Below are 11,679 nucleotides of genomic sequence, written 5' to 3' on the forward strand. Positions count from 1 at the left end.
GTGCCAGGTTGGGCCTGTGGAACTTCTTCCTCGTTAATGCAGTCTTTGGAGCCATGAAAGCAAACGTAACTGATTTAATGAGACCTTCACAGCTGGACTAGCATCGGAGTCCGCTTCATGCCCACGTTTGCTGAGGGTGTGGGCTGAGGCCTATGTCCCGGAACTGCAACTGCGCCAGGTTGGGCTTTTTCCTCGTTAAGAGTGGACACCCACTGGCGTTTTTTTCTCCACTGCGCTGTGAGAGTAAAGGTAAAGTCTCGCAGCGCAGTGCGAGAAAAAAAACGGCATCATGCCGGGATATCGGCACGACGCCGGGATATCGCCAGTCTTTTCAATGGGGCCAGCGGCAGCAGCGCTAGCCCCATTGAAAAGAGATGGAGAATGCTGCAGATTCTGCCACAGCTGTCACAGCTGTGACAGCTGTGGCAGAAGTCCGCGGCATTCTATCCCATTGCTTTCAATGGGATCGGCACTGCTGCCGATCCCATTGAAAGCAATGGTTTCTGCCAAGCCCCACAGTATGATTATCGGGGAAGGGCTTAAAATATAAGCCCTTCCCCGATAATCAGCAATAAGTGTTAAAAAATATATATATTCACTAAGGATGAGTGAGTATACTCGCTAAGGCACTACTCGTTCGAGTAATGTGCCTTAGACGAGTATCTCCCTGCTCGTCCTTAAAGATTCGGGGGCCGCCGTGGGGCGGGGAGCTGCGGGGGAGAGCGGGGAGGAACGGAGGGGAGATCTCTCTCTCCCGCCCGCTCTCGCCTGCTCCCCGCCGCGACTCACCTGTCAGCCACGGCGGTCCCCGAATCTTTATGGACGAGCAGGGAGATACTCGTCCAAGGCACATTACTCGAACGAGTAGTGCCTTAGCAAGTATATTCGCTCATCCTTAATATTCACCTCTCCGGCGCTCAGACGCGTCCTCCAGCTGACTCCCTTGCACTGCTGTGAAGCTCTTTCAGCAGGCGGGGATTTTTAAATCCCCGCTTCTGAAAGGGCTGTGCTGATTGGCTGAGGGCTCAGCCAATAGCAGCTAGTGCTTAGCTATTGGCTGAGCATTCAGCCAATTACACATAGCCCTTAGCTATTCATGAATGGAGGCTATGTGTCATTGGCTGAGCGCTCAGCCAATAGCTAAGCACTAGCTACTATTGGCTAAGCCCTCAGCCAATCAGCGCAGCCCTTTCAGGAAGCGGGGATTTTTAAATCCCCGCCTGCGGAAAGAGCTTCACAGCAGTGCAAGGGAGCCAGCCGGAGGACATGTCTGAGCACCAGAGAGGTGAGTAATTTTTTTTTCTTTTAACACACTTTTTGCTGTTTATCGGGGAAGGGCTTATATTTTGAGCAATAATCATTCTGCGGGGCTTGGCAGAAACCATTGCTTTCAATGGGATCGGCAGCAGTGCCGATCCCACAGAAAGCAATGGCATAGAATGCCGCGGACTTCTGCCACAGCTGTGACAGCTTTCATCCCCGCAGGGATGAAGGAAACTCCTGCCACAGCTGCCACATTCTCCCTATGCCCCATTGAAACCTCTAGCGATATGCCGATTCTATACTGGCGTCTTTCTTGCACTGCGAGGCAAGAGTTTTCTCGTGCTCTCGCAGCACAAGAAAGAAAATATCGCCAGTGAGCGTCCATCCTAATGCAGTTTTTGGAGCGGTGAAATAAAACATAACTGATTTAATGAGACCTTCACAGCTGGACTAGCATCGGAGTCCGCTTCATGCCCGCGTTTGCTGAGGGTGTGTGCAGTGGCCTATGTACTCGGCGGAGTGAAAGTCTGCCATGTTTGGGCACTGTGATTTCTTCATGTTTAATGTCTTTGGGATCCTTGGACCCGCCTATGCTGTGGGTGCACACAGACTTCCCATCGCTGTGTTTTAACTGTCTAGCACAAAGACACTGACTGACTTGGATAGGGTCCAGAGTGCAGATGGCTTTCCCCTTGCGCTGTCGATTGAGCTATCCGACACCTGCACAGAATAAATAGTGTGTGGGCACATACATTTTTCCAGTGCTGTGTCAGTCGCGGCACCTTGGATCCCACAAGGTGTTTGCTGGGACCAAGCCTGGCCAAGGCCCCGCTCACATACTTCCTACACAGGCTACAGCGGGTCTTGGCCATGTTTTCTTGGCCTTGTAAGGCGACCTGTTCCTCCTGCTTGGGGACAGGGTTTCAGCACTGGGCATCATGTATTTTCTCTCGTGTTACCACAGTTATCTGAGACACTGGTTTGGGCCAAAGAAGACGAGCGTTACTGCATTAATGAGAAGTTCACTGCTGTACTAGCATCGGAGTCCAATTCATGCCCGCGATTGCTGAGGGTGTGGGCTGAGGCCTATGTCCTGGGGGAACTGCAACTGCACCAGGTTGGGCCTGTGGAACTTGTTACTGTTGCCCATGATTGCTGAGGGTGTGGGTCGAGGTCCTTGGCGGGGTGTAACTTTGCCATGTTCGGGCGCTGTGATTTCTTTATGCGTAATACCATCTTTAAGTTCCTGGGGCTCGCCTATGCTGTGGGTGCACAAAGACTTCCCATTGCGGTGTTTTACCTGTCTGACACAAACCCACTGACTGACTAGGGCAGAAAAGTAGGCCGAGGCCCTTCGCAGGGTGAAACTCTGCCATGTTTGGGCACTCTGATATCCTCATGTGTAATACCATGCTTGAGTTTCTTGGGCTATCCTATGCTGTGAGTGCACAATGAGTTCCCTTTGCGTTGCTTTACCTGTCTGGCACAAATACACTGACTTACTAGGGTAGAAATGTGGGCCGAGGTCCTTGGGGGGGTGAAAGTCTGCCATGTTTGGGCGCTCTGATTTCTTCTTGTGTAATACCATCTTTGTGCACCGACAGCATAGACAAGCCCCAGGAACTCGAAGACTTTCCATTGCGGTGTTGAGCTATCTAACACCTACACAGAATGCATTGTGTGGGGACACATAGATTTCCCATAGCTCTGCAACTCGCGGCACCTTGGGTCACACAAGGTGGAGGCTGGGACCGAGCCTGACCCTGGGCCCGCTCACGTGCTTCCCACACAGAATATTGCTGCAATGGGGAGATGTGGGGAAGTGCTGGCACATAAGTCCCCTTATGCCCACGTTTGCGGCTCCTGACTATTTCGGGATGGAGGTGGCATGGGATTGGAATGATGATCGTACGTCAATTTATCATTGATTCTCAACAGCATTGTGGGCTATCCCCCTCCCTTCCCCCGCCCTTTCAAAGAGGGTCGCTGCCTGGACCTGCCAACCCTCTGCAGTGTGTGCCTCCGGTTCCTTCTCATCGCAGATGCACTTGGAAATAGACATGAGGGTGGTGTAGCTATGAAGCGAGTGTGTGGCATGAGGGCAGCTGAAGGCTGTGCAGGGAAACTTTTGTGTGCGCTGTGGACGCAGGGTCGTGCGGAGGGTTGGGCAGCATGTAACCCTTGAGAAGAGGCAGCGGTGTGACCCACAGGCAGTGATTGTTCTTGGTTGCAGGTAGTGTGGTGGTTTGCTAAGGTGTGCCTTGCTAAAGAGGGTATGTCCGAAGTAAAAATTGTTAGGGAGGGGGCATACTCTTGCCCCTATTGTGGCTTAATAGTGGGACCTGGGAGCCTGAGATGCAGCCCTGCATGCTGCCCCAGCCCTGCTCTATCCGTTTCTGTGGTGTTTCCATGACTTTCGGATGTTTTCTGGCTTTTCACAAGTGAAGACCTATCCGGAGCATCTGCCATATACAAAAATGCTCGAGTCCCCTATTGACTTCAATGGGGTTCGTTATTCGAAACGAGCTCTCGAGCAACGAGCACCCGAGCATTTTGGTGCTTGCTCATCTCTAGTGATAGGCCTTCTTATTGAATGATAACTGGAAATTAATTATATTGTGGTCACTATTTCCCAAAATGTCCCTCAACCTGCACTCCCATTATTTGGTATGGTTTTTTAGTTAATAATAAGTCCAGAGTGGCCATCCCTCTAGTTGACTCCCACACAAATTGGTCAAGGTAGTTGTCTTTAATTGTTCTCAAGAACTTATCACCCTTCCAGAAATAATATGGCAGCATCCATAGGTGCATTAAAACATAATACCTTTTATTCTTCCATAGCAAGCAAAGATCTAATTGCTGACCAAAACGTCGTTATTTTTTATCATTCATTCTCGCTTCAAGCTCACCCACTTTACTGATCAGACTTCTTACATTCAGGGCGGAGCTTAACCGCTGAGCGGAATGGAGTCCTGAGAGAGGAGCTCTGTGACAGCGGCACATACCGGGACCTTCTGCAGCTATCAGACAGCCTCAACATGGGAAAGATCGAAGGGACAGGAGCAGTGAACCCCAAGGACCACCTAGGAAGAATAAAGGGCAAGTAGATATGCAGCGCTACCTGAAAGACAGGAGCGCTCGTTCTCTGCATGATGCAGCCAAGATGGCGCCCGCCCACGAGCCGAGCGGAGCAGGAGGAAGAGAGGGAGAGGATGAAGTCTCCTCAGAGGGGGAAGAGAATGAGCGCATATCTAAAGGGTTCATGAAAGATCTCCTGATGCGCACCATTAAACCCATACTCCTTGAACTCACCGAAATAAAAGAGGAAATGAAGCATCTGGGAAGGAGAACAGAGGACCTTGAAACCTCTACAGCAGCCATCTCATCACATGCTCTAGAGGTAGAGAAAGCCCTAAAAGAACAACATGCGCAGATCAACAAGGTCATCCTAATGCAGGAAGATATTGAGAATAGGAGCAGGCGCAATATCATGCGCATAAAGGGCCTCCCACAATCCTGGGCAACTGAAGTGCTGGATAAAGTGGTAAAAGAAATCTTTTTTGCTTTTGGGCGAAGACAGAGCGTCATCCATTAGAATTGAAAGAGTGCACAGGGCATTGAGGCCACCCCCTTTCGCATCTGACCCGCCAAGGGACATCATCTGTAAGATGCTTTCGTTCCCAGATGCAGCCTCAATTCTCAAGGCTGCAAGGAACCACAACGACCTCAGATATGGAGGTACACCTCTACAAATCTTTCAAGATTTGTCGCCCTCCACCTTGGCTAAACGCCGCCTTCTGCGACCCTTACTGGACGCTTTGAGGGAGAGGGACATTCGCTATGCGTGGCTATTTTCCTTTGGGCTGGGCATAACGCACAAGGGTCACAGACTAAACATAAAATGTGATTGTTCTCAGCAAGAGAAACGACGTAATCTTGTAGATATGATACCTTTTAATGGCTAACAAAAATACATGATGTAATAATAGCGAGCTTTCGTACCAACGCAGGGTACTTCTTCCGGCTTAAATGGATTGGATCTGAAGAGGCATGCATATTTATACACACTTATAACATACATACTTATGACAAGGCACAGATATGGATGTGATTGGTTCGCACTTAAAAGGAATTCTGCAAACCAGAAAACAAACTTTTTTTGTCTAGGCACTGATAGCGGAGTGAAAGTTTATGGTCTCTAAATTACTGTTGGAGGGGGGGGGGGGAAAGGTCAACAGGCTCGAATTGTTATAAGAGATACACAAACATTTTTAGCTAAATACTGATAAGGGAGTGAAAGTTTATGGTCCCTGAATTACTGTTGATGGGGGTCTTATCTGTGCAATCAAGTCTCACACTTCCCATTCACGCATAAATCCTGGGGAATAATTTAACCCAGTATTCAGCGTGTCAAAGGTTGTTATCAATTTATACTCCCAAATTCTTCTGTGGTTTTGTGACTTGAAACCACCCTTCAATATCAAAACTCTCATATCTCCTATGTCATGTCCATGGTTAGAGAAGTGTTCGGCCACAGGTAATAAACATAGACTAAACATACTAACACCAGACGACCTGGAAAAATGTTGGCAGATACTGGACTTAGACCCAATTGAGCTACCTTGCTGGCAGCCGATCCCAGACTTGCCTAACTTCACGACTCTAGATCTTCCTGAGAGATGGCAACTGTCAGGAAACGCAAAGTCGCCGAAGGGAAAAAGAAAGAAACCCCGAGAAGAGGTCATTGGCTCCGAGACCTGAAGGCCGACGTTGCCCAGGGGGCTTCCCCCCTTTCCCAAGTTTATGAGAAAACCTAATGGACTGCGCCCCACCTGCGCCATGACTCCGCAGCCACATATTCCATGTGGTGGAACTGTGGGGAGGGAGATGGGTGGTGTAGTAAGATTTCCTACCTCACTGAGCAAAGTTTACCGTTCCTATGTTATCTGTTTCTTCTTATAAGAATGTTCCTCCAATCCGGCTGGAGGTGACTTGGGGTCACTTTTCACTTTTGATTAATGTTGTATTCAATATAACGGTTGGACCCTTGGTCTTCACCCATATAGTTTGGTCCCCTTTGTGCCGGTCAGGTTAGGCCGATAGTATTACCCAATAGAGCGACTGCTTGAGTAAAACAGTCGCACCATTCCTTCGCCCACAAAGTAAAGGACAGTCTCGGTTAAGTAACGAGGCCGATCCGCATTGTTCTTTAATTTTATCTTATAACATTATAACTCACCTGAGTTTGATAGATAAATAAGTTACTTATAACCCTCCTTTTTCCTCCTTTTCCTTTCGTGTCTTTGTCTTAGTCCCATATCTCTACCCCACCCCCTACTCTCTCCCCTGTGGGAGAATACTGCTTGCATTATCTCATTGTGTTTATATCCTACCAATAGCTGAAGTCCAAATTTCCGGCGTCAGAGACTGATCACACGACAAACGCCCTATGATGAAGAGTCTACAGGTTACATCCTTTAACGTGAGAGGCCTCGACTCACCTTCAAAAAGACACAACGTATCTCTACTAGCCAAAAGGTATGGCACGAGTGTTCTTCTTCTACAGGAAACTCATTATAAAAAGAGTAAATGCCTATCGTTACCAGGCAGATACTTTGATCAGATCTTCCATAGCGCTCACTCCACCTCTGCCTCGAAGGGGGTCTCGATCTTCCTTCATAAATCTGTAAATTTTAAATGTCAGGCCAGTTTTGAAGATGGGGAGGGTAGGGCCCTGTTTTTGAAGGGAACATGCAACAACATTAAAATAACTATAGCCAACCTTTATGCCCCCAATATCGACCAAGTCCCTTGGCTGATCAAAAACCTATCAATACTAAAACACTTCACGGAAGGCCAAATAATCTTGGGAGGAGATCTAAATATCACCCTACACCCGTTAAGCGACTCCTCAACAGGCCGCTCCTATACCTCACAAATGAAAATCAGGAGGCTCATTCGTAGTCTTCATGAATTAAATTTGACAGATGCATTGCGCCTCCTCAACCCTTCTACAAAAGATTATACCTTTTTCTCAAAAGTACACCAATCCCATCAGAGACTGGATTATATATTCCTTTCCTCGGAGCTCCTTACACACCTTGAGAGAGCTAAAATTGATGTAACTACAATTTCAGATCATGCTCCTGTCCATGTGGACCTCCGCCTTCCCCAATCTAAACCCAAAGAATGCAGATGGAGGCTCAATGCATCCTTACTTGACTCCCTGGAGGAAAGGGAACGTCTTTCAACCCTCTTAGAGCAATACTTCTCCATCAGTACAAATGGGGACACGGAGGTCCCCGTGGTCTGGGAAGCCCACAAGGCTTTCATGCGAGGATTACTGACAGCCCTGGGCACTAAGACAAAAAAACTCCTCCAAAAAGACATAGACGACAGACTGAGCAAAATTGCAAAGTTGGAACAAATAACGAAACTGTCCCAATCAAAATTAGCCTTAGAAGAATTGGAGGACCTAAGAAGAGATCTTAAACAACGCTTTGATTCCCGCTACAACATAAATTCAAAATACCCTTACTCCTGGTAGGAATAGACGCCGAAAAGGCTTTTGACCAGGTAGACTGGGGATACATGAAGAAAACTTTACTTCATTTTAATATTCCTCAGGCTTTCGTCTCTGCCATCCTCTCCCTATACTCATCTCCAAATGCTAGGCTCAAAATCAATGAGATTCTCTCCCCAGCCTTTGACATTAAAATGGCACCCGCCAGGGCTGCCCCCTATCTCCATCCCTATTCGTACTAGCATTAGAGCCCTTTCTCCAGACGATCAGACAAGACCCGGAAATCCAAGGCCTTGAATGGGAGAAACATTCACTCTCTTCAGCTGCTTTTGCAGATGACGTAGTATTTCTAATAACAAACCCTGAGAGAGGCCTGACCAAACTAGAAACTGCACTTAATAACTTTGGGTTGTTTTCTAACTTTAAAATTAACTTTTCAAAGTCCACTGTTCTAAATGTCTCAATTCTAGAAACTCGCTGCAAAGTCATTAAGAAAAACTCCCCTTTCAACTGGGCCGAGAAATCAATGGATTTCTTAGGAATTAAGCTAACCAAAAAAATAGAGGATCTCTACCAAGCCAATCCCCCCCCCCCCCCCCCCCCCCCTAATCGGCCAAATTAAAAATCTCCTACGAAACTACGATATTCCTTTTATATCGTGGTTTGGGAGGAAAAATATCCTAAAGACCTACATTCTCCCTATAATTTTATACAAGATCAGAATGCGTCCAATCCACCTCCCAAAAAGCTTCTTCAAAACAATACGAACAACCTTCTCTGGGTTTGTGTGGAGGAATAAAAGGCCTAGACTGGCCTACAGCCTTATGATTAAAAGAGGCACAGAAGGCGGCATATATCTCCCCAAGGTGTCTGACTTTTATTGCGCATCCCAATTGGGATACTGGATGGACCTGATACTCCCAACCAGAGATAAAATTCAACCCTCTCTAGCAGAGGCCTCAGAGGGGAGATCATTTCTGAAAGAACTGTGGTTCCCCTCAAATAATAGAAGCAGGTCTAAAAATTTTAATCCTCTCATCAAGGGCCCTTGCGAAATATGGTCAAGCTTAAAAGAAACTCTAGCACCAGACCCATCACCATGTGCTCCTATAAGAGTCATCCCCAGCCTGCTAGACACCCCCGGTGACCCTGCCTCCCACTCAATATGGGAGAAATTTAAGGGTCTCAATATAGGAGCTTTACAAACAATAGCCCACAAAAATACAGATGAAATCCTAAAAGACCTTCTCCCTGTGCATAACTTCTCATTCCTTCAACAGATTTATATTAAAAAAAACACAACAATTTCTTAAAAAAATACACCTCTACTAGGCCTCTAACAGGCTTCAAAAAGACCCTGACAGACAATAACTCCAAGTCTAGGAAGATTTCCTACCTACGAAAACAATTTATCATCAAATCATCCTATACAAAACCTAATTTCCTTATTTCCGGGGAAAAGGAACTGGGCATTTCTCTCTCACCATCCGATATCAAATCTATTTTGAACACCTCGTTCGGCATCTCACCTTGCATTCTAGCTCAAGAAAGCCACTACAAACTACTGGTGAGGTGGTATAAAACCCCCCAGTGGTTGGCCGCCTACAATCTAGCTCCACATGGGAGATGCTGGAGATGCGAGAGCGACATAGGATCATATACCCATATCTGGTGGAGCTGCCCGATCTTGGCCGCTTTCTGGACAGAGGTGGAAGTGACACTTAAAAAATTCGCACCGGGTATATCTATCTCTCCGGAGATGATATTTCTATGGAAGCCTACTAAAGAATTTCATCCTAAGAGGAACCCACTCATTGCCTTCCTTCTAGACGCTGCTAAAGCGTTAATTCCATTACTGTGGCTTCAAAAAAACTCCTCCTTCACTAGCTCAGTGGATGGAAAACGTTGACACTAGAGATGAGCGAACGTGCTCGGCCACGCCCCTTTTTCGCCCGAATACCGCGATTTCCGAGTACTTCCGTACTCGGGTGAAAAAGTTCGGGGGGCGCCGTGGCGGCACGGGGGGTAGCAGTGGGGAGTGGGGGGGAGAGGGAGAGAGAGAGGGCTCCCCCCTGTTCCCCGCTGCTACCCCCCGCACCGCCACGCCTCTCCCCGCCCCCCGGCGCCCCCCGAATCTTTTCACCCGAGTACTGAAGTACTCGAAAATGGCGGTACTCGGGCGCGTAAGTACTCGAAACGAGTACGTTCGCTCATCTCTAGTTGACACCATTGCTAACTTAGAGGAGCTATCTATTTGGGCCACAGACTCTCATGAAAAATTCTGGAATACATGGGGTCCATGGAGGCAATTGAGGGTATCATAAATTGCACCTATTGAGTTGGGGCCTCTCATGTGGGGGTCCCCCCCCATACTCCTTCACTACACAACAGAGGGGAAAAAAAACCCCAGGGAGAACCCTGGACCTCACTAGCAGGATGCCCATACTTCATACTTCACGTTCCTCAGTTACCCGTCCCCTGTCCAGGAAATAGCTGTAAATCATCGGCTCAAACCCCTCAAGTAGTGATGCTCGATCCTCTCACATCACAAACGGACCTGGATAAGCTGGGGGCTTGGGCAGAAAAATGGCAAATGAAGTTCAATGTTGAAAAATGTAAGACTATGCACATGGGCAAGAGGAACGGATGTCACAAATATTCACTTAATGGGGTACCACTAGGGAAAAGTGATATGGAAAAGGATCTGGGGGTATTAGTGGATAATAGACTAAACTGGAGTAACCAATGCCAGTCAGCCGCTGCAAAGGCAAATAAAGTCTTGGGGTGCATCAAAAGAGGTATAGGGGCGAAGGACGAGAACATTATCCTTCCATTATATAAGGCACTTGTCAGACCTCACATGGAATACTGCGTACAATTCTGGACACCGGTGCTCAGGAAAGATGTCACAGTGCTTGAGGGGGTTCAAAGAAGAGCGACTAAACTAATACATGGAATGACGGGACTGGAATACCCAGAGAGGCTGTCCAAATTGGGACTATTTACTCTAGAAAAAAGAAGGTTAAGAGGCGACCAAATAACCATGTATAAGTACATGAGGGGACAACACAAGGATCTCTCCCGTGATCTGTTTACACCCAGGACTGCGACGGTAACAAGAGGACATCTGCTACGATTAGAGGAAAGTAGGTTTCATCACCAACACAGAAAGGGGTTCTTTACTGTAAGAGCAGTTAGACTGTGGAACTCTCTACCGGAGGAAGTGGTGATGGCAAAATCCATAGAGGAGTTTAAAAGGGGACTTGATGTCTTTCTGAAGAAGGATATTACAGGATATAAATTTTAGGTTAAGTGTAAATCCTGGTATATAGGCAGGTAGGAACTATTAGGGGTTGATCCAGGGAACAGTCTGATTGCCATTAGGGAGTCGGGAAGGAATTTTTTCCCCAAAAGGGCTAATTGACTTCTGGCCTTGGGGTTTTTTGCCTTCCCCTGGATCAACACAGTAGGATAGACAGGCTGGACTAGATGGACAATGTCTTCATTCGGCCTTACATACTATGTTACTATGTTACTATGTTACCTTAGATCAACATTAAGATAGCTGACCACCCCCCTGATTATAGGGAAGACCTTCTATACACACATTGAGTCCATTTTCAAACCTGCGAGTTATAACCCAACAGTATATCTACCCCACAGCACCCCATTCGCCTCACTACCCTTTCCACCTTCTGTCTGTCCTATCCCCCCTCTACCCCTCCCCCCCAACTACCCAATTATTACTTTATATTCTTTCAGTCACTGTTAATTAGACAGTCACTCTAATCCTGCCGCCGCTGACTATCAAAAGGAAACAAGACCTTATCATTCTGCCTACCGCAGAACGAGAAGATGAGCCTTATCAACAGACAATGGGAGAAGACTCGATA

The sequence above is a fragment of the Eleutherodactylus coqui genome, chromosome 7 (assembly GCF_035609145.1).
Source record: "Eleutherodactylus coqui strain aEleCoq1 chromosome 7, aEleCoq1.hap1, whole genome shotgun sequence".
Classification (NCBI taxonomy): Eukaryota; Metazoa; Chordata; class Amphibia; order Anura; family Eleutherodactylidae; genus Eleutherodactylus; species Eleutherodactylus coqui.